General features: G+C 39.6%; 1 protein-coding gene across 26 annotated transcripts in view; it reads left to right on the top strand.

The window, feature by feature from the left end:
- LOC129732737 (GAS2-like protein pickled eggs) overlaps nt 1-24,752 on the top strand; it is a 1,144,034-nt gene that overhangs the window by 550,759 nt on the left and 568,523 nt on the right. The gene's annotated exons all lie outside the window — the stretch shown is intronic.

The following is a 24,752-nucleotide window of genomic DNA, read 5'->3' as shown; positions in this document are numbered from 1 at the left end:
TTTGGCTTCCGCCGTGCCAAAGGGACGAATGATTGTCTTGCGTTGCTTTCAACAGATATTCAGCTGGCGTATGCTCGTAAAGAACAAATGGCGTCTGCGTTCTTGGACATTAAGGGGGCTTTTGATTCCGTTTCTATTGACATTCTTTCGGGTAAACTTCACCGACAAGGATTTTCTCCAATTTTGAACAATTTTTTGCACAATTTGTTGTCCGAAAAGCACATGCATTTTACGCATGGCGATTTGGCAACTTTTCGCATTAGCTACATGGGTCTTCCCCAGGGCTCATGTTTAAGCCCCCTTCTTTACAACTTTTATGTAAATGACATCGACGAATGTCTGGCAAATTCATGCACGATAAGACAACTTGCAGACGACAGTGTAATCTCTGTTACAGGAGCCAAAGCTGCCGATTTGCAAGGACCATTGCAAGATACCTTGGACAATTTGTCTGCTTGGGCTTTACAGCTAGGTATCGAATTCTCTCCGGAGAAGACTGAGATAGTAGTTTTTTCTAGGAAGCATGAACCTGCTCAGCTTCAAACACAATTAATGGGTAAAACGATTTCTCAGGTTTTGGTACACAAATATCTTGGTGTCTGGTTCGACTCTAAAGGCACCTGGGGATGTCACGTGAGGTATCTGATGAAAAAATGTCAACAAAGAGTGAATTTTCTTCGTACAATAACCGGACAATGGTGGGGAGCCCATCCAGGAGACCTTATAAGGCTTTACCAAACAACGATATTGTCTGTTATTGAATACGGGTGTTTCTGCTTCCGCTCCGCAGCAAACACACATTTGATCAAACTGGAGCGAATACAATATCGTTGTTTGCGTATCGCCTTAGGTTGCATGCAGTCGACCCATACGATGAGTTTGGAGGTTTTAGCTGGAGTACTACCATTGAAAAACCGCTTCTGGAGCCTGTCTTCTCGTATTCTAATCAAATGTGAGGTCTTGAACCGTCCCGTGATTGAAAATTTTGAAAGGTTAATCGAACTTAATTCTCAAACCCGTTTTATGACATTGTATTTCAATCACATGTCCCAAAATATTAACCCTTCTTCGAATATTCCAAATCGTGTCGACTTATCAAATACTTCTGATTCTACTGTGTTTTTCGATACATCCATGATAGAAGAAACTCGTGGAATCCCGGATCATTTACGCGTGCAGCAGATCCCTAAAATTTTTTCCAATAAATATCGAAACATCAACTGTGACAATATGTACTACACTGACGGATCACTTCTCGATGGGTCCACTGGCTTCGGTATCTTCAATAACAATTTAACCGTCTCCCATAAGCTCGATAATCCTGCTTCTGTTTACGTCGCAGAATTAGCTGCAATTCAGTACACCCTAGGGATTATCGAAAAAATGCCCACGGACCATTATTTCATCTTTACGGACAGTCTCAGTTCCATTGAGGCTCTCCGATCGATGAAAGATGTTAAGCACTCTCCGTATTTCCTGGGGAAAATACGGGAACATCTGAGTGCTTTATCCGAAAAATCTACTCAGACTACCTTAGCGTGGGTCCCTTCTCACTGCTCGATACCGGGTAATGAGAAAGCGGACTCTTTGGCTAAGGTGGGCGCAACAAACGGTGATATTTATGAAAGACCAATTGCCTTTAATGAATTTTTCGCACTTGTACGTCAGAATACGATCATCAGTTGGCAAAATGCTTGGACCAGAGGGGAATTGGGAAGGTGGTTACATTCCATAATCCCCAAAGTATCGACGAACCCGTGGTTCAAGGGGTTGGATGTAGGTCGGGATTTCATTTGCGTGATGTCCCGGCTTATGTCCAATCACTATAGATTTGACGCGCTCCTCCGTCGTGTTGGGCTCGGGGAAAGTGGTATCTGTGCCTGTGGTGAAGGTTATCACGACATAGAGCATGTGGTTTGGTCATGCCCTGTACACCGTGACGCCAGGTCTAAATTAATAGCTTCCCTGCAGGCCGAGGGTAGACAGCCGGCTGTTCCTGTTCGTGATGTCTTGGCGAGCCGTGACCTATCCTACATGTCCCTTATATACGTTTTCCTGAAATCCATCCACGCCCCAGTCTAGTCCCGTTCCCCTCCGTCTACACCCAACAAAACGACAAGAACACGTTTGAACCTTAAGCACAAAACCAGCAACCAGACCCCGCACAACAGAACCAGGACGCAAGGACTACGAGCCTCTGTCCCAACTCACGACATCGTGGCTCAGCAAAACGAATCCATACATGCCATTCGACGATTATCAGACGACCATTGAACAACAAAACACTGATTGGAAATCCCATGCTAGTTTTAAGTTAGACTTAATTTCAGCTCGTAGTCGGCAGCGAGGATAAAAAATTTGCTTTAGTTTTTAAGTCATCAGATATAATTGGCGCCGTTAAACATTAAATTGTATTTGTGCCGTGTCAAATAAATGTTATGTGAAGAAAAAAAAAAAAAAAGACAGCTTGTGATGACAGCGTGGTCTCTGCTACAGGAGCCAAAGCTGCCGATTTGCAAGGACCTTGGATACCTTGAACAATATGTCTGCTTGGGCTTCATAGCTATGTCTCGGAATTTCTCCTGAGAGGACTGAGGTAACAGTTTTTTCTAGGAAGTATGAACCTGCTCGGCTCCAATCACAATTAATGGGCAAACGGTCAGGTTTTGGTACATAAGTAGCTTGGTACCTGGTTCGACTCGAAAAGCACCTGGGGTAGCCATGTCAGGAATCTGATGAAAAAATGCAAGAGTAAATTTTCTTTCCACAATAACCGGATCGTGGTGGAGCGCCCACCTAGAAGACCTTATAAGGCTTTACCAAACAACTATATTGTCTGTAATTGAGTACGGATGTTTCTACTTGCACTCCACAGCAAACACATATTTGATCAAACTTTGCGTATCACCTTAAGATTCATGCAGTCGACCCATACGATGAGTTTGGAAATTTTGGCTGGGGTTATTCCGTTAAAAGGCTTTGGACTCTTTCTTCTCGTATTCTCTCCTTCAATTCGTCAATTCCCAAACTCGTTTTATGACAGTGAACTTCGATCACATGTCCAAAAATATAAATCCTTCTTCATATATATTCCAAATCGTGCCACATTGTCAAATACTTTTTACTAACGATAGTAGTCTGGCAGCCATGTTGCGCAGCGGCCGGATAGTGGAAACACCCAACAGGTCATTTGTCTGTGACATCTCCTGTTTTAATATAGAAGGTAGGGATCTGGAAACCTATCAGGTGCTCTCCGAGTTCTGGAAGAGCGATGTGTAGATACTGGCTGAGGGACTAACGTTGTTTCAGACGAACTTGAAGATGATTGCGTAGACAACGACGACGATTGCTGACTCGCTGCTGATACAGTTGGCTTATCATGTTTCGGTGTCGACGACGCAATAGGTTGTTGTTGATCTTGAAGGACTTCTTGTGATACGATGGGTTGCAATGATACATGCTTTAGTGCTAGCAGTCGCTGCACAGACACTGATTAGAGAGGCAGGTTCCAGGCATCCAATAGGACGTCAAAAGGAAGTGTCACTTGCTTGTTAAGCGACATTACTGCAGAGTCGCAATCAATGCGCTTCCGCAACTGGTTAATGTGCGATCGCAATAATCGTCGATTGTCAACCCAAACGTTTTACATCGCGTCTCCAATGGTGCCCACTTCCACGAATTCTTTATTTGCACTTGAACATAAACAGGATCGTTGCATTCAAATCGTCTTTGAATGTCTACGTTTCCTGGTGGCTTTTTGAAGTGTTGAACTGGCGGTCGGAGCAACTCAAGACACGTTTGCAGTTTGCGAACGAACATTATTTCCGAAGGTAATTTGCCGTCAGGAGCGGAGCGATTAGGAATATTTCGATACGTGAGAAGAGAGATGTTTCACGGCCCGCTTGAAGATATCTACAAATCTCTCCGCTTTACCATTTACCATTGGATTGAGGATGGTATACCCTAGTAACAATATTGGTTTTATCAAAGTTTAATAGCGCTTAATACAGCCGAAACAGCGCTACAAAACTTTGATAAAACCAGAATTGTTACTTGGGTAGAGCAGTAAAAATATATTAGACACCATTCACATCGCAATATTCGGCCATTTCATTGCTTGCAAATTGGAGACCATTGTCACTTACTATGACTACCGGCATACCAAGCCGAGCAAATATTCCACGGAGAATGGCTATGGTTGCGGCAGCAGATGTGCGTCTGGTGCGAACTATTCCGGGAAATTTCGAAAAGGAATACACGACGACAAGGAAATGATTACCATCTTTAGGTCCCGCATAATCGATGTTCACACGTTGCCATGGACCGTTTGCTTTTGGCCATGGAGCTTATAGGGGGCGAGGAGGTGACCTGGCTACGAGCGCACAGTTTTGGCAGGCATTCACATAATGCATTATGTCGCCATCGAGACCTGCCCAATATACATAGCTCCTAGCAATGGCTTTCATGCGCTCCATACCTGGGTGCTCTTGATGGAGCTGCGTCAAACACCGTTTGCGATGCTGTGACGGTATCACAAGCCGTTCGCCAAACAGAATACATCCGTCTATTACGCTTAACGAATCCACTCTGGCGAAGAATTGTTTAATTTCCGGCTGAACAATTTTCAGTTTTGGCCACCTGCTGACGATGTATTGATATATCTTACGTAATAGCGGATCAGTTTGTGTACTCTGCAGGACGGTCCTAAAACTGTGAGGTAGTACGTTAATTGTATTGATTGCAACTGACCTTATATCTTGCTCCAATCGAATGCTGGCTATAATATAATCCTTGTCTGGCTTTACGTGCTTATTTTTTAGCCGCGACAACAAATCAGCATTGCCCCCTTTATCCGTAGTGATGTATTCGATGGAAAAGTCGTAGAGTGATAGCGTCAGAGCAAAGCATTGAAACCGGTTCGCCGTGTACATCGGGATACCTTTTTTTGATCCGAAAATTCTGAGAAGAGGTGCGTGATCGATTTGCAGTGTAAATCTCCGACCAAAAATCATTTTATGAAACCTCGTAACAGCGAATAGTAGAGCCAAACCCTCACGATCCGGTTGGCTGTAGTTTTGCTCAGTTTTTGTTAATGCTCACGATGCGTGTTGGACTACCTTGAGAGAACCGTCCGGAAATTTTTGCGAGATTGCAGCTCCCAGCCTCATTGAGGAAGCATCGACGGATACTACGATTTTTTGCGTCGGGTCGTAGTGCGTGAGCAGAAGATCTGACGACCGAATCTACTTGAACCTGTCAAAGGCTTTTCGACATTCATCATCCCAAACAAATTTGGCATCGGATATAAGCAATTTATCCAACGGGTAGCGGAGCATACGCATATTGGGTACAAACTTCTCATAGAAGTTGATAGCTCCCAGAAGTGAGCGCACTTCAGTAACGTTGTTGGGAGCGGGCGGGGAGCGGTAACTTGGCAATCACCTCAATTTTTCCTGGGTCCGGTCGCAGTTCATTGGTATCGATGATATGCGCCAGGTACGATATCTGACTTTTTCCGAAAATACACTTATCTGGACGAAACCATAATCCTGGATACGCTGCGAAACCGCTTCAAGGTTCTGATTATGTTCCCGTCTACTCTCGCCACCGACAATGACGTCATCGAGGTAGCCAGATGTTCCCTTCAACCTAGCAAGCATGGTGTCGAAAGTTGCTGAAAGGCCCCGGGCGCTACATTGCCACCCGGCGGAAGGTGGTGATACTGGTAGAGGCCCCGATGCATGTTAATCTTAAGCAGGCTCCGTCTACTTTCACCTGTAAGAACGCATCAGACAGATCAATCTGGCTAAAAGTTTTGCAATTTGCCCGCTTGACGAAAATATCTTCAGGTAGAGGCAGCGTATATTGATGCGCCTGGAGGGCGTTGTTGAGGCCCGTAGAGTAGTCCCCACAGATCCGAATGGCACCGTTGGCTTTACGGACTGCAACGATTGGTGTTGCCCATTCCGAATGATCGACTGGAAATATTACGTTAAGTTGCTGCCATCTATCGAGTTCGCGGTCGACAGGCTCGAGCATCGCGTTGGCCACAGGACGTTTAGGACAGAAAACCGGTCGACAATCCTCTTTTAGCTCCAATGATGATTTCATTTAGTGCACAAACCAAGTTGCTCGCTGAACAGCTTGGGAAAAGTCGACTTAAGTGTAAGCAACAAATCTTCGGAGCCAGACACATAGCAACAGAATGTATCCATCGGAACTGACCAGAGACCCAAACTGTCCACGAGATAAAATTTAACGGTTTTTTACTGACTCGGACAACTTCAGAACGAGTGGTCTCAGCGATTCTCATATCACAACGAAATTTTCCTTGGAGCGGCAGACCGTTGCCAGAAGCCGTCTTTGCCCTAACCAATGGTGGTGACAAGGTTGGACTACCAATTTGTTTTCAAAGTGCCTCATTGATCACAGCAATATAAAAGGCGGTGTCGAGCTGCAACCTGATGGACGTACTACTGTAATCAACTGTCACAAATCTTCGACGTTGCTGCACCGTACATTTGTTAACGACGACTACATTGCTGGTAACTGCAAAAAACTTTCCTTCCCTTTTTCTAATCAGAGGTTTCGCACTTTTGCAATAACCTTCACGATGGCCGTATTGCCCACAAATGGAGCATTTATGCTTCTTGTAACTGCAGTCTCGTGTAAAATGCAATGCACCACACAACCAACATGGTCGTTTAGGCATACTGTTCGAATTACTAGCTGGCGTACCAGATGGAGTACGCTTGCGGTCTGTTTGCTGGTGAACCGCTTGTACCTTGAACGGTTGTGCCTCAATCATGGCATTATCGGCCTCGAGGTTAAGGAGTCGCTGACACTCTTCGGATAACTGCTGTAATGTAGCATTATCGTGCTCTTCAATTTTCGATAAAAGCCTCGTTCGAGTAACGGCGTCACTCTCACACTTCAATCCACATAAAGATTAAACATTTAAACTGGTCTCCGGTCAGATTACCCAGCTCAAATTCCACACAGAGTTTGTTTACGCGGTAGCCGCATGAAGTGTGGTCCTCGGTTGGCTGTTTTGTAAACTGTAGGCACCGATAAGCCTGCTTACGACTGACTGTTTGGCACCGAACAAACTTGTAAGCTTTTCAACAGTTGTGTTGGATGGCAAATCTCCGGGCTTTTGTGGTAGGATGAAGCTAACATAACACTCATGTTTGGCCATACTAAGCTTGCGTAGCAGCAGACGGACTTTTGCGTCATAGGGAACTGGGAAAGCGAGTGGCGTCCTTCATGAAAAGGTCCTCATAGCGCGTGAACCAGGCCGCAAAAGTAACGTTACTATCGGCATCGTAGCGAAAATCCTTAATATTGCTTGAAAGCGAATCAAGAATTTGCTCTGGATCCACTGTGACCTGCGGCACATTGGCCACCATCGCATGAAAAAACTGCTGTTGTTGCTGCGTCATTTGGCTCATCATGGCGACCACTTCTAGCATGATGGCATCGTTCCCCTGTGGTGCTGGAGGAGGCTGATTGTTTAGTGATCGAAGATTTTGTTGCTCACGGCGCTGTTCCTGCTGCTGCTGAAAATCCGCAGCAGGGAATCCTCGAAAATCATCGTCACCGTCCATACTTCACTGCTCTGCCTCCTTCGTTTTCGCGCAGGAGACGGAATTTTGGGTTAGAATTGCGATATCTAACGAGAAATAAAAACCGAATATCGAACAAAATTCCGTTAATCTGACGGACTTGTCGCCACTTTTGTAGTTTTGGCGTTCGGACGCGTTAACGTTAGCTATTCCGATCGAAGGAACGTAATAAATGGCGTTTAGATACGAACTTAGTAAAACTTTAATGACTATACGAATTAAAAAGCGAGGTTCTCTTAGACATTCAGGAACAATAGACAATGCGCTGTCAATAGCATCTAACGATAGCTGTCAGGCAGCAGGTTGAACGCAGCGGCGTCGGGTAGTGGAAACACCCAACAGGTCATCTGTCTATGACACTTTTGATTCCGCTGTGTCTCCGTCGTATTGGGCTCGGAAAAAGCGGTCTCCGTGCCTGTGGTGACAACAACATAGAGCATGTTGTTTGGTCATGCCTTGTACACCGTGATGCCAGGTCTAAATTAATAGCTTCCCTTCAGGCCAGAGGTAGGCAGTCGACTGTTTCTGTACGTGATGTCTTGGCGAGCCTTGACCTACCCTACATGTCTCTTATAGACGTTTTCCTGAACTTCATCCACGCCCCTATCTATTCCCATTCCCTTCCGCCAACATTCAACAATACGGCAACAACCAACTTAGACCCCGGAATTGGATGCAGCAACAAGACCCCACACGAATCAGACAAGGCCTGAGGAATACAAGCCTTCCATGATTTCCTGGCTCAGTGTAACGTCAAGATACTCAGTAAACAACGAATAAGCGATTAAAAAAAAAACCTAAATTCATCCACCTAGCGGTCAGACCTAGCCTTTCTCATTCAAACTTATTATTTGGAAAAATAGATTTACATGGACGCTTCAATCCAAAAGTATATTTACTCTTTTGGTTGTAATATATTGATGTATAAAATATGAAATTTGACGTAGGGGTAAACAGGGTAAGACCACCCTGCGGGGTAAGACCGCCCACCGTAGTTTTACTACCAAGTTATAAAATAATTGAAAAATTTCTTTAACGTGTCTATAACAGTATAATTACATAACATTTTGCACGTTTTTCTGTTATGATAGTGCACGAACGGTCGCAGAAATAATCAAAAACAACCTTTCAGCTGGCAACCAGTCAATGCGCTATTGTTTTGCGGCAACGGGACTTGAGGGTTTTCAGTCTAAAAATCTATTGTTTTGTTCGTGAATATACGGTTAATCGCTTGCCTGAATCTATCTTCTTTCGGAAATATCGAAGGCCGTGAGTAATCTTGTAATTTTGACTACTTTTTCGGTCAAATATGAAAATGTTCCACTGGGGGTTAAGTCGCCCACTATACAAGGGGTAAAACCGCCACGAATCCAACTGCTCGTTGTTTTACTTCAAGACCCAAATGTCTCGACACTACAAAGGATATATCTACAGGATCAATAAAGCAACTTCAAGCCACATAAGACATCGATGTTAATCGACCATTTTCGATTTGGTTTAAGCTTTTCTAGTAATATATTTTAACAAGACTTATTTTTGAAAAAAGTAAACCTGTGTGAAAATGGTGTTAATGAACCAAAATAATTTTAGAACCAGGACGGTGTGTTTGATAGGTATGACGTCTCCGGCAGAATTGAAAATAGTAGTTTTTTACTTTCGAAAAAAGTACACACTCTGAAAAAAGGAAAAATATAGAAATAGAATTAAAAATATATTTTTTTTCAAATTTTTTTGAAAAAAACATGTTTTTGCCTGTAAAATCTACAAAAGGTAAGCTAAAAATTTATGGTTGTTGGATCATGGAGTAATAGAAATATTAATAGCTCATTTTTTGTGAAGAACTTTTTTTCACGGTTTATTTGGTGTATAGAGTCGTTGGTAATTTTGTTCTTCAAAAAAAAAAACATAGAAAATTGAAAATATAAATAAAAGAAATAATAATTATTAGTATTTCTCTATACATAATAAGTCTTCAAAAGAATCATACAGATAGGTTTAATGAATTTTAATTTTTAGCTTAAAGATAGGTATATTATGAATTCAGTATCTTGAAAAACCCCAATTCTGAAAATTCTATTTATTTTGAAAACCAAAAAAGTTACCTAAACATTGATTTGAACTTGAATAATCAGAAAACAAAATAAGTTAAAACTTAGAAATTTTTTTTTCAGATTTTTAACAGTGTATATTTTATTTAAAAAGAAAAAAAATACTATCTACAACTTTGTCAGAGACACTATACCGATAGAATCAACCGTTTCGGCCCTAAAAATATTGTTTATCTTAAAAAAATGGTGGGCGATCTTACCCCGCTGGTGGGCGGGCTTACCCCGCATGAAAAAGAGCTGTACATTCTCAATGAATTTGTAAAATTAAAAAAAAAAGCTGGAAAATAAACAAAAATATTTCAGTTCTCATTTTTTAAATGCGGGTATTGAATAGAAGAACCTCTTAGCGAAGAAAAAATGAAATTGCAGCCGCAACTTTTATTTCTATAAACAGAATTGCTTAAGGGGGCGGTCTTACCCCGCTTACCCCTAATGCTAGTGCTTAAGAAAGAGCGAAATAAAAGAAATGACTCTTAATTTCGAACAATTTAATCACGAGCGAGATACCACATTTAAATCATGTTGAAGCCATATATATTGATCAAAGCAGGTCTAGTGTTGAATAGTCTTTGAATTTCTTTTCCTTCCATAGCTTTTGAACCACATATCAAGTTGTTATGAAGTTAGTTTTTTGTAAGTTTAAGAGATAACTCGTCCGTATGACACTAAATATGTTAAAAAAGTCGTGTAATTTCTGAGATAATAGACTTTCGTTGTTTTAACTATTTAATACACAACGATTGCTTAAGTTCGATTATAATCAAATGAAATGGGAACGTATAGAGCAGCCGAATTATGAATTCACTTATTCAATCATAATTCATCAGTTAACCCTTAACTAGCCCGTTCATCTGAAATCAATATTGTTCAAATCGGTTGTGTAGTTTCTGAGATAATGAAGTTTCATGGTTTTCACATTTCGGAACATTACAGACGAAGTTACAGTCCGATTACAGTTAAATTCAATAGGGTGTCATAAGGCAACTGGACCTCTCATTTGACACTTATTTAGTGAAAATCGGTTCAGCCATTTCTGAGGAAAGTGAGTGAGTTTGTTTATTTATTTTTATTTATTTATTTATTTTATTTTCGTCAAGCAAATGTAGACTACAGTTATAATAATACAATGTTTTCTTATATTCTATACATTATTTCCAGTAGTTAATCGTTTTTTGAATTGATTTCTGCCCATAGTGATGTCGATATTTTCGCAGTGCTGATTATAGTGACGCATCATGCGATTTATTGAGCCATTTTTCTGAGTAGTTAGTTCTCTGAGAGTTTTCCGAAATATTTTACGATTTCTTAATTGACGACTGGGTGCATAAACATTTAGTTGCGATAATAATTTAGAAGATTGCACGCGTTGAGAAATAATGTCATTGATAAAATAAAGCATTGAAAGTTCGCGGCGCTCTTTAAGTGCTTGTATGTCTATAAGCATGCAGCGTGCTTCATATGATGGTAAGGGAAATGCTGTCCAATTTAGCTTACGAAGCGCGTACAAAAGAAATTGTTTTTGGACAGATTCAATGCGTTCTTCATGTGTTACAATATAGGTATTCCATACAATGCTACAGTATTCCAGAATTGGTCGGACGTATGTAATATATAATAGTTTGATTGTATATGGGTCTTGAAAATTGTGGCCGAAGCGTTTTATAAAGCCCAGCATACTACTTGCTTTGTTGATAACTGTATTATAATGTTCTATGAATGTAAGTTTGGAGTCTAAGATTACGCCTAGGTCTCTTACGATTTTGCATTTTTCTACTGGTTGATTTCCTAAGAAAATGTTCGTAGGTGGTGTTACTGTTTTTCTGCTGAATGCTATTGAATTACATTTTTTGATGTTGAGTTGCAATTGACTTGTGTTGCACCAAGTGTAGAAAACATTAGTTTCATTCTGGAATATTTCGAAATCTTCTGCATTGATTATTTCAATAAAGAGCTTCATGTCGTCAGCATATATAAGTACACGTATTGATTTCGTTGGGGGCCCAGGTGAGAACCTTGAGGAACCCCGGAAGTTACTTCTATTGGGTTTGAGAAGGAATTTTGAAAGCGGACTATTTGTGTTCTCTTTGTTAAGTATGACTGCAGCCATTCCAAGAATTTTGTTTCCATTCCGTATTTTTCGAGCTTGAAGAGCAATAAAGGTATGTCGATTCTGTCAAATGCTTTGCTAAAGTCCGTATAAAGAGCTTCTACGTGGTTGCCGTTGTCCATTACAGTCAAAGTGAAAGTTATGAATTTCAAAAGATTTGTGGTAGTTGATCGGCCTTTAAAAAGCCGTGCTGTTGAGTTGTGATTTGGTTTTTTACTTGCTGATAGATTTTTTCATTAATTATTGATTCAAATAACTTTGGAATGCATGAAATAATGGCAATTCCACGATAATTACGAATGTCTGATTTAGCGCAAGATTTGAAAATTGGCACTAAATATGAGGTTTTCCAGAGTTCTGGAAAAATTCCATCCTTCAGAGAGTTTAAGTAGTCTTGTAAATATTTTTCTTTCCACAGCTGGATTTCACACTTTTAAACATAACAGGCAAAGTAATAGTCCGTTTGCAATAAAAAATCAATGGCGTCTTATGGGGCAACTAGACCTTCCATTTGACACCTATTTTATGAAAATCGGTCCAGCCATCTCTGAGAAACATGAGTGAGATTAAATAGCCTCGAGAACACATTTCTTTCCATAACTTTTGAACCACAAGTCCAATCTTTATGAAATTCAAAAGTCAAGGGTTTTTAGGACCCGTTCAGTTGAAACGAATTTTGTTCAAATCGGCTGCGTAGTTTCTGAGATATTGATGTTTCGTGATTTTTACATTTTGCTACATAACATCTTAACTAGAAATTCGATTACAATAAAATTCAGTAGGGCCTTATGGGGCAAATAGACCATACATTTGCAATTAATTTAATTGAAATCAGTCCAGCCATCGCTGAGAAAATCGAGTGAGATTGGGAGAGCGTTACACACATACACGTACAGAAATTGCTCAGCTCGTCGAACTGAGTCAAGTGATATGCGACATTCGACCCTTTTGAGCACTTCTATACCTTTAGTTTTTGCAGTGATTGCTATACCTTCCTGGAAGAAAGGCAAAACATGTTAGTTATAATTCTAGAATTAAATTTAGCTCGAAGTCGGCTGCGAGGATAAAAATATGCTTTAGTTTTTGAGATACCTTTAAAATTGAGACAATAGATTAAACTGGCGCCGTTAAAATTTTTGCCTTTATCCTAGAAAGGTATAGCAATCACTTGCAAAACCGAAGATATTAAAGTGCTCCAAAGGGCCGAATGGCATATATCATTTCCAGAGATTTTAGAGATGGTAAGACCGATTTTCATGAAATTAATTGCAAATGAAAGATCTAGTTGCCCCATAAAACCCTATTAAATTTCATTGTATTCGGATTTTTAGTTTAGAGGTTATGTATCAAAATGTAAAAATTATGAAATATCATTATCTCAGAAACTACCCAATCGATTTGAACAGAATTTATTTAAAATGAACGGGTTACCTAAAAAACCCTTAACTTTTGAATCTTATAAAGATTGAACAAGTGGTTCAAAAGTAATGAAAAGAAACGTGTTCCGGAGACTGTTTAATCTCACTCATGTTTTACAGAGATAGCTGGACCAATTTTCATAAAATTGGTGTCAAATGGAAGCTCTAGCTGCCCCATAAGACTCTATTGATTTGTTTTGCAATCGGACTTTTACTTTGCCTGTTATGTTTAAAAATGTGAAATCTAGCTATGAAAAGAAACATATTCCGAAGACTACTTTTTTTTCCTGTGTGGACTCATCACTGCGACCAGAGCTTAGATCTATTGTGATATTGCCCAGGTGTTTTCTGTACTCCGCAATTCATATTATTGGCAGTATCACTATTGAAGTAAGTGATACGCTTATCATTCATATCCGTGCTTGTGTGTAAGTTTTACCTTTCCATTTCAAGCTTACTACTCTACTATACCGAGCCTCTGTCCCTCCTAACAATATCGCCTAATTACAATTCCCTGGAGAGAACTTTCATACGTTACTCTCACCAGTTTTGTTATAACAGGGACTTAATTTTGTTAGAAGGAGAGTCAACAGAGGTACTGTAGAATTCAGATTGAAGGAAGGGTACTTGGTGGGAAGCCTGAGAATAAACCCATGCTAAAGTCCTTTGGCAACCAAATGGCCTGATTCTACTAAGATTCGAACCCACGACCACCCGCTTACTAAGGTGGACTCTGTAACCTTGTGGCTACGGAGCTCCCCGAAGACTACTTAAACTCACTCAATTATGGCTGAACCGATTTTCACAAAATTAGTGTCAAATTAAAGGTCAAACTACCTTATAACACCTTATTGAATTTCATTGTAATCGGACTGTAACTTTGTCTGTAATGTAGCAAAATGCGAAAATCACAAAACTTCATTATCTCAGAAACTACACAACCGATTTGAACAATATTGGTATCAATTAACGGACTAGTTACGGGTTAACTGAGGAATTTTATACATATCAGACATGTGGTTCAAAAGTTGTGAAAAGTAACTTGTTCCGATGACTTTACAAATTCTTAGTGTCAAATGAGAGGTTTGGTTGCCATTTTAATTGATTATAATCGAGCTTTTACTTCAAACATTATGTATTAAATTCTGAAAACAACGTCGCTTCGTTTGGGCTTGAAACGCGGCGTCGAGAATCAAGCCCGCGAAGAGGTTATATTCTTCAAGAAGAGGAAACTCATGAATCGACTCGACAGTTTGTGAGATCTTTTCCTCGTATAGTTTCCAATGATGCTTCGGGTGAGGTCATACGGAATGTTAATCGATCGTGGGCGATTTGATCCATTGGTAATTAAAATTATGATAGGTAAATGATCGCTACCGTGGGGATCGAGGATTACCTTCCATGTGCAATCCAACCGTAGCGATTTCGAACATAGCAATAGATCTAAAGCGCTGGGTTGCGCTGGAGGTTTCAGAACACGTGTCATATCACCGTTGTTTAAAATTGTCATATCGAAGTCGTCGCAAAGGTTATAGATTAAAGAGGAGCGATTGTCATTAAAAGGGGAACCACAGGCCACGCTATGAGAGGTAAAATCTCCCAAAATTAACCGTGGCGAGGGAAGAAGTTCTATCAAATCAAAGAACAGCCGTTGCTCAACCTGTGCTCTGGGGGGAATATATGTTGAGGCAATACAAAGCCCTTTATCATGTATCGTCATTTGACAAGCGACAACTTCGATGCCTGGGATCGATGGGAGGTTGATACGATAGAAAGAATAGCATTTCGTAATCCTTTGAAGTACTCCTCCATATGGGGTGTCTCAATCAAGACGAATAACATTAAAATCATGGAAGTTAAGATCAACAATTGATATAAACTAGGTTTCACAAAGGGAAAATGCATCGCATTTAAACTAATTAGTCAAAATTTTCAATGAATTGGGGATGATACCTCTACAATTGCACTGTAAAACAGAGATAAAGTCCTTCGTCTCATCCAAGGAATTAGACATCGAAGGAAACGATCGCTGTAAGGAGGGACCATTTAGCAAATTACTGCTTCAAAAACGTTTCAACTGTTGGTAGAAATGCCAGTAGAAGACTTTTAAGAGGATCAGTTATGTTGAAATTTAAATAAAAAATCCAGTCCACAAAATCTGAGAACTTCAGCAATCCAGATTCAGGCTGAATCTTGGACGAAAAGAAGGAACAGTTGGCTTTTTTGGTGTTCCTGGAAGTGCCGGAACCTCCTTGTTAGAATTTGGAGTTTGCTTCGGATTTTCTACAGCACCACCAGATGGAGACCTTTTCTGTCCCTTCTTAGGAAGTCTAGGGGAAGAGAGGTTTTTTTCTCTTCCTAGACTTTCCGGGTTCAACAAAAGAAGGTTCCTCAACTGAATCGTCAGAATCAGACTTATCGGATGACAAGACTTCAAAATGATTCGGGAAAACCAGTTTGGTGGCAGTGGCCGCTTTGAGAATTTCGGTGAAAGTGCGGTTAGAGCGTTCTTTCAGAGACCGCTTGATTTTCTCCTAGTGCTGCTTGTACGTGGGACATGCAGACAGCTCATGCGGAGTCTGCCCACAATAAAGGCACTTTTCAGCACCCTTATCACAGGCGTCATCCGCATGTTGCTCTCCGCATTTGCCACATCGTGCTTTGTTGCCACATTGGAAGGCCGTATGGCCCATTTGTTTGCACTTGAGGCAATTCATAACCCGTGGCACAAACAAGCGCACGAGTAGACGCACCTTGTCCACGAGCACATAGCTCGGCAGAGCAGACCCGGCAAAAGTGACGCGAAAAGAGTCTGACTGGATGTAAGTTTTTACATCCTTGTCAAGCGACGCTGAATTTAATCGCTTACAATCGAAAACTTCACTGGTTTAAGGCTACAATCCTTGAAAACGCCTTTTCCAGTCTTCAGCAGATACTCGACGGTCAGACTCGCGTCAGTAACCACGCCGTCGATCTCCACAGCACGAGCTGAAATGTACACGTGGTACTCCAGCGTAAAAAGCTCACAAACAGCAATCTCATCTGCTTGTTTGAGATCTGACAGCGAGTCGGACACGCAGTTTGTCAGGACGGACTTTAGTTATCTCTGTCACGGCTGAAATTTGTGCTAGATCTCTACAAATTTGCATAGTGTTTAATGCTTTCAACTTGGGCCTCAAATATACTACCCAAGAGCCCACATATCCTTCCGGTTACAACTTCTCCCGATGGATCAGGTTTTGCGCGTCTCCTTTTCCGACCCACGGGACTCTGTACCCGCCCGGAACGGGCGTAAGAGCGGGAGGGTGTCCATCTCCAAAATCACAGTAGTCAGTCTCTTCTTCGTCCATGTTAGGCCGAAGATCAAATGCGCAAACCCAATTTTAAATTTAGATTTATAAACGATACCGTAAAAAAACAAGAAAAAAACTACCTCTGATATCCGCTCTACTCTGTAGCGATGTTGCTTTTGCTGCCATAAGATATGTTCAATGCCAAAAGACAAATCGTTTGAAATGATTGGTTTTATCGGAATGACATCATCCTTGACTTTTGGCTTTTGAACATCACTTCTATTCTGACTCATTCATATTAAGTGGTATTGATGATGATGATGATGATGATGGTCCCGCCACATACCCCTACAAAGGTTTGAGCTGGACGATTTATCTATAGATAATTAATGTAGTCACATTTAAATCAGTTATACAAAAAAAAAACGAACTGATTTTACCTCCAGATATAAATTTCTTCAAAAACTGATTACTTGATTCACATCGGTAAGAATGTGAAGAGCTATAGAGCTACACAAAACTAGCACAGGGTTTTCATGACCTTCAGCCAGACTAACCACAACTACTTCATGATTTTTCTCTAAGCATTGTTAAAGAATCCATTTATATCTGAATTCCGCGCGCGAGGCTCAAACTTATGTAGTCACTTTCTATTATTTTTTAAAGCTACAACAACATAAAGGAAAAAATCCATCATCACCACCGTGACGAACACAGTAGTTTTTGTTATTACATTACATATTAAAAAAGATCTAATATAAAATATGAATAAAATTTTACAACACAATCAGATCCGTTCGTAAAAACTTCGTCAGTTACATTCTTCAATAGAACAATAAATAAATAGATAGGTTCCAAAAATAAATAGTTCATCCAAAATAAATCCGTTATTTAAACTTCGTCAGATAAACTCTCGTCATTTTATAAAAGTTTTAATTTTCGTTCTGTACAACAGAAACTTTCACGTGTGAAATACATTGTCTCTTGAACTCCGCAAGCGTTGGTGCACGTTTAACATGTCTTGGCATCGAATTGAAAAAAATTATACCTTCATAAAACAATGAATTTTGTGAAGCTCTTGTTAGAAAGAAAGGTGTTCTTAGTTCATCCGCGTTTCTAGTGTTATATCTATGAAAATCTCTTCCTCTTTCAATTCGATCACACAAATATTGAGGTAGCAAACCATTAATTATTTTGAAAATGAACACCATAGACAAATAAACAATTCGTTGCTTCACGGATAACCATTGCAAAGCGTCCAACATAAAGGTAGAGGAAGTTAATCTATCACAATTTAAAATCAAACGCATTATTCTATTCTGCAAACGCTGTAACCTCAATAGTTGTGTGTTATTGGCCAAAAACAAAAAGGTAGGGCAAAAATCCAAATGTGGAGAGATGATTGACTTGTATAGCTGTATTTTACTACTAATCGTTAATTCGTTTTTCAAACGGCATAGAATTCCATACTTTTTGGCAATTTTCTTGATGACATTGTCAATGTGAGCGTTGAACTTTAGGTTGTCATCAATAATCACGCCAAGATATTTAATCTCCCGAACGCGACCAATTGCCTCATCATCAATCAAAACAGAGACATCGTCATTTACAACGGTGCGCGAGAAAATCATATATTTAGTTTTATCTATATTTAATTTCAATTGCTTATACTTCAACCATCTGTTTAGAGAACGTAAATCTTCGTTCAAGTGTGAAACGGCTTCTTCTACATTCTTAGCTGCAATGAATAATACGGTGTCGTCGGCAAAAAGATTGATATCACAAAAACGTAAAACTCGTCGCATGTCATTTATATACATAATGAACAAAAGGGGCCCTAATACACTTCCCTGTGGAACTCCAAGATCATTCTCCACGGGACTAGATACCGAATCATTAAAAACAGTCCGTTGAGTTCTGTCAGACAAATAGCTCTCAAACCATCTGAATGCAGTACTCGAAATTCCAAAGCGCTTGATTGTGTTCAACAATAAGGGCCTAGAAATTGTCTCAAAAGCGCGTTTTAGATCCAAAAAAACAGCAAATATTGTGTCTCTATTCTCTAAGTTGTCTTTCCATTTTGCTAGTACTAAGTTCAACGCGGTTTCACACGAATGGCCTTCCCGGTAGCCAGATTGTTCCGGAATTAATAACGAGTTACTATTTAAATATTCTAACAGCTGACCTTTAACAACAAGTTCTAATATCTTTTCTAACGTGTGTAACATGTTGATGGGACGAAACTCTTCGGCTTTAATCGTTCCAGCAACCTTTTGAATCGGAACAACCAACGATTCTTTCCACACTTTAGGCACGTACCCAGTTAGCAATGATTCATTAATAAGGCTCAGCAGAGTGTGACCAATAACATTGAAGCAATCTTGAATGACCCTAGCATTTACATTGTCTACTCCAGCCGTTTTACCTAATGAAAAACAAATATTTTTAAGGTCATCCATTGTGATTGGGTGAAAACCATCAAATCTACTATTAACGTTAGTCGGCTGTTTTATTTCATCCGGTTCATCGACCAGTTCAATTGATTGATTGATCAATGAAACACTATTGATGAAATAATCATTGAACTTACTAGCAATTACTTGTTCTGTTTGTTCCAATGTGCCATCAAAAGTTATGGACCGCGGTTTATTATTACTAGGTTTTAATAAAGATTTCAAAATTTTCCATAACTCTTTGCTGTTGTATTGATGCTGAATAATCTTCCTCTGTATATATTCACAACGCGTCTTTTTTAACGTTTGTGAATACTTATTACGCGCGATCGTGTACTCCTTCCAATGATTCTGCCTGTTAGACCTACAAAACTTTTTGTACAATTTATCCCTCTTGCGTTTAAGGCGCAAAAGATCAAAATTGTACCAGCTGTTCGAGTTTTTCAGAGAAACTAATTTGTGTTCAACTAATTGATTCGTACACGTTTTCAAGATGTTTGTAAGAACAGCTGCCGAATCATCTAAATTACGGCCCGCGATTGGAAAATCCAAGCTTCTTTCAACAAGATTCGAAACAGCCTGTTTCGAATATTTTCTCCAGCATTTCAATTTTATTAAATCATTATAATCATTCATTATATCTAATACATTAATCATCAATGTCTCATGATCGGTTATTTTCATATCGGAATTCGTAACTGAACGAATAGAATCAAAATTGGAATAAACATGATCAATCAAAGTTCTACTTCGCTGAGAAATGCGCGTATATTCGTCAACACTTTGTTTTAAATTGAAAGATTCAACTAAGCGCTTCAAATGATTCGAATTTGCATCATCTCGCCAGTTAATATTGAAATCACCAGCCAATATGTTCAATTTACTAAAATCAAGAAATTCCTCAAGCCAGTTTTCCAATATTTCAAGGAAACGCTGGTCACTGGTATTAGGAGAATGATATAAAACACCAAAATTACCCAACTTCATGCCACGAATTACTGTAATGCCCAAGAACCAGTTACCATCCTTAGCTTCGTTTCGGCAAAGCTCGAACTGAACCGATTCTCTGACATAAATAGCAACACCGCCAGTTTGTCTAGAGTGTGATAAACAAGCAGCAACGTTATATCCCGGAATACTATATTGATCAAATGCTTCAATATCGACAATATGTGTCTCTGATAAGAACACTAAAAGTGGACGTTTATCTTCAACAACCTGACGTAATGCAACGTAGTTTGTTGTCAACCCTGCAATATTAAAATACAGAAAATCAATGTGATTCACACTCTTCTTGGAACTTGTTTGCTATTTATTGAAACGCAAGCTGCTTCTCTTTTGATTAAAAAGTCTTTTATAAATCACGCACTCTGAACTGAATGCGGCATGGTTGACGTCCAAGTTCATTTTACGCTCTCTATTCATTTTTAAACAATTAACGCATTTCAATACAGTAGACGTGCACTCAGATGTCTTGTGCTTTTGGCTACACCTAGAGCATGTATCACAATTTTTGCAATCCATGCTCTTGTGTCCAAATTCTCCACATTTGAAGCATCTCAACACGTTTATCGCGGGAAGTACTAAGCATCGATCAAACACTACATTTACTTGCTTAGCAGCTAATAAGCTATTATACGCTTCTAAATCAACTTCTATTACCGCGCTATACTTGTTATAAGTGAAGCGTGGATTTTCAAAGGTATTTACTACTTTTATATTATTTATTGTGATGCCTTCATTTTGACTCTTTAAATAGTCAATGAAAACATCAGGAGAAAGATTCTCGCTCATGCCCACTATTTTCAATCTTGGCACCGATGTGGGTACAACAGCGCTGTAATTTTCACCCAGATTATTTTCAATGCCATTTTTCACATTTTCAACATTTTCGCCAATAGCGCATTCAACAATAATGGAACCATCTTTACCGTTCCTAAAATTACTAACTTTGTGTGTTTTTGGATCTAAGTTAGTTTTCAAAAACTTCCGAGTTTCCTCGCAAGCTTGTTTGGACTTTTTAGGTTTAATCACAATAACCGGACGAGTCTTAGGTTTGGCCGGTTTAAAACCATTATTATTATTACTATTACTAATCATTTGACTTGTACTCGTTTTTTTACTTTTACTGTGTCTTTTAACGACTTCCGCAAATGTTGCGTCGTCATCAAAGACATCATTTTGATCGTAGTTATCATATTCAATTTTGCGCTTTTTGCCGATTTGGTCCGATTCAAAAGGAACCGGCCCATTCCGCGCGCGAGCATCTTTCATCGCAGCTATATTCTGACGCGTATTTAATTCCAAAACTGAGTTATTCAATTTTTCAAATTGCTCACAAAATAATTTTTCAAGAGACTCATTAACATTTAATCTCAACTGTTCAACACCGGCACTCAACGCGTTGTTTATCTGGGCCGATATTTGGTCTCGCATTGCAATGACCGAATCAGTGAGAGAAGATAATTTCTTCATCTCTTCTTCGATACGCTTGACGTCCGAAACCAAATGCTGCCCACCACAACACTGGTTTGATAAACATTCATCACACTTGAAGCAAAGATTATCGTTATCTGTTATAATCTTTGCCGTTGCCTTGGTGAGTCCAGTGCACTTGTAGTGAAACAAACGTGCACAGTTGAAGCCCACACATTTCAACGGCAAATCCGATAGGACAATTGCCGTTCCACAGCCAGAACAAATCATCGCACACAACACACGTTAACACGGGACGCTATACCAACAGACATGCAGGGAAACAAGAGATAGGCAAAAAAAAAAATGATCACCACCGCAGCTAATGCGCTGGGGGGATTTTATTTAAACAAACTTTAATGCGAACAAGCTGCTTAAGCAACTGTTCTTGTACTTAGCCTTGTGTAGATTCACTACCGAAACACGTTAGAATATATCTACCGTGAATCACTTCACTATTTCACACGTAAAATAACGATTAAATATCACCACAAAATAACACGAACTACTCTGTTCGCCATCAAAGGAAATATGGTCATTTTCAGCTGTTTTTTTCTGGCATCAATCTGATTCCGGAAATACCCATATTGGGTGGTATTCAGTTAATTTAGTTGTTTTCAGAAACTGGAAGTGGACATTTTTGAAATCGAAATGGTGTCCAGTGTCGATGCTTGGCTTCTATCCATATTGAGTAATATTCGGTCTTTTTCGGGTGTTCCCCAAAAGTTGCCAACTTACAATTCAAAATGGTGTCTGAAGTCAATTCTAAGTTCCTTGCATAGTCCTGGTTCCAGAGATACTCATATTGGGTGGTGTTTGGTCACTTTAGGCTGTTTTCCAGAAACCGGAAGTTGCCGTCTTACAATTCGAAATGTTATCTCAAGTCGATTTGTGACTTCAGTGCATCATAACGATCCCGAAAAACCCATACACTGGAGTCGCTTTTTACGCGGTTGGTTTTACCGCATATGAAAGATTAGATTAGATATATTTATACTAAACTTATTTTATAACGCGTACAAATAATCTCCCGAATCGAGTAAAAATAACACAGTGCAACAAAAATGGCCTTTGTTTCTGCATCGGTTTCTATATATAATTTTTTTGTGTATTTTGATGCGAAACCAAATATCCCCGAGTTGGAACATATTTCAACTCAAGGGGAAACAACAGCGCCATTTTGAATTTTTGTGAAATCGAAATTTTTTTAGGTTTTTTAGACGCCATATTGTTCTAAGACCAAATATCAAAATTCCATGAGTTTATCTACATATGAGCCGTTGCGGAACAGAGTGGTCTAAAGACCATTTTTCTCGAAAGTGAGTTTTTTGCATAAACCGCATCTACTCAAGAAACTGAATTTGGGAGATAAAGAAAATTTCGAAAAATCGAACTTTAAAGCTGATTTATACCGTGTTGAAATTTCGTCCGAAACAGAATGGCCATTCTGTTTCAGAAAAGAGTGGTCTATGTACATAAGTCGGTGTAATACTGTCATGTAACACGTAACATGTAGCATATTACATTTGATAACTAACATGTCACCTGTTCTGTACATGTCACACGTAATATGTAACATGTTACACGTAATGTAACACGAAAAATGTAACATGTAATATATTATGTAATATGTAACATGTTGTGTTACATGTAATGTTACACGTGACATCTTAAATGTGACATTCTTTATGTACCATATAACATGTGACACTAGCCATTTTATACGAGTTACCGTCATTTTCTTTGTCATTTAACAGGTTTGTGTACATAGATCACTCTGTTCCGAAACGATTCTAGGATTCCAGTGAATATATATATGAAGTCAGTTTCGCAAAGAAGCTGTTAATTTTATGTATCTCCATGTTAAACCACTTCATAACCTTTATATTAGAATATTTTGTTTGAAAGAATCCGTTGAACAGAATTTTATTCAGAGATTTTTCGAAAATTGCTTCTTCTGAACAATTTGCTCGATGGCACATAGACCACTCTGTTCCGCAACGGCTCATATTAGCATCTTCTTACCCATCTTTTAAATAGTAAGTGGGTGGTATCCAAGACACGACCGCATAGTTGACGTAGGACTACAATAGTTTTATATATAATATGACCGGAACATGTACCGGTAATATAATGATCATGATATAAGCGGTACTAAGCCTCTAAATACTCGGGTAGTAATATCAAGTATCTAGGTCGTCAGCCTTAATTCATAAAGCGACACCTCAAATGACTTGAAACTAAAACTAGTTCATTGGTGTAAATATCTATGAATAAAGCCATGAATAGAGAACCGTTCATTTTTGGCATGGTTCAGTCTTGGCAACAGGAAAATTCTGCCGTGTCGTGTTTTGCAAAATCATACGGGGTCTGTATTTTGATTATTTATTTGCAGCACTCTATTTTAGAAGAAAAAATATTCTCTTTAACATTGAACATCCGAAAAAGCTTCACCTTCAAGTCGTCGAAATAGTCTAGGCTCATAACAGCGAACATTAGTTGACCTATTGGAACGGGGAGATTCTGTCAATTTTTTTTGCCACTGCTATACAGGACATCACAGCAGGCAGTTGGTGTCTACTCATGAAGTCTGTATCAGGCGTGCTCGCATGTGATTGGTACATTGTTCGTGAAAATTCGACCATGAAACTTTTATGAAATTTCTACTGTTTAACAAATAAATGATATCGATAACTGAGGAATCACAAAATTGTCCATCATTTTATAAATCCAACGTTATATTGATTATTGTGATCCATCATGTGGTTACATCAGTATTACCATTTGAAATCCTTCATTCCAACGTTACACCTTGGTTTTAGTTTCCGCAGAATGTATCTCGATATAGTGCGGTTATTACGTTTACTGATCGCCAGAATGGGCATGCCCAGCAGCACGGCTAGCTACAAGCCCACCCGTGACAAGTGGGCATAAAAAACTAACAAAATTGCCCGTGCGAAGTGGGTACAAAACTACCACATAAAGTCCTCAACTGCTAACGCTATTTACTCACGATTGGTTCATCGATGCTCCGTCTAGTCCGTCGCGATCGTCATTCCAATAAGGTTGGCTGTGTGAATGACCACTACACGTTCTTATTCTTCACAGCTATTCCTCCGCTGCCACGGTCAGCACAAGATGGCGGCCAGGATGCCACCGCGCTAGTATCCCACGCGGAGTAGCCTGCTTGCCAGGCCGGTTGCGGCGACATGGCCTTCAGGCCGAAGCTTTTCGTCTCCTGCGCGCACCAGGAGTCACACCACGGATACAAAA

Source organism: Wyeomyia smithii, chromosome 3, assembly GCF_029784165.1.
Source record: "Wyeomyia smithii strain HCP4-BCI-WySm-NY-G18 chromosome 3, ASM2978416v1, whole genome shotgun sequence".
NCBI lineage: Eukaryota > Metazoa > Arthropoda > Insecta > Diptera > Culicidae > Wyeomyia > Wyeomyia smithii.
The sequence above is the reverse complement of the archived record's forward strand: the minus strand, read 5'-3'. Positions and strand labels throughout refer to the sequence as shown.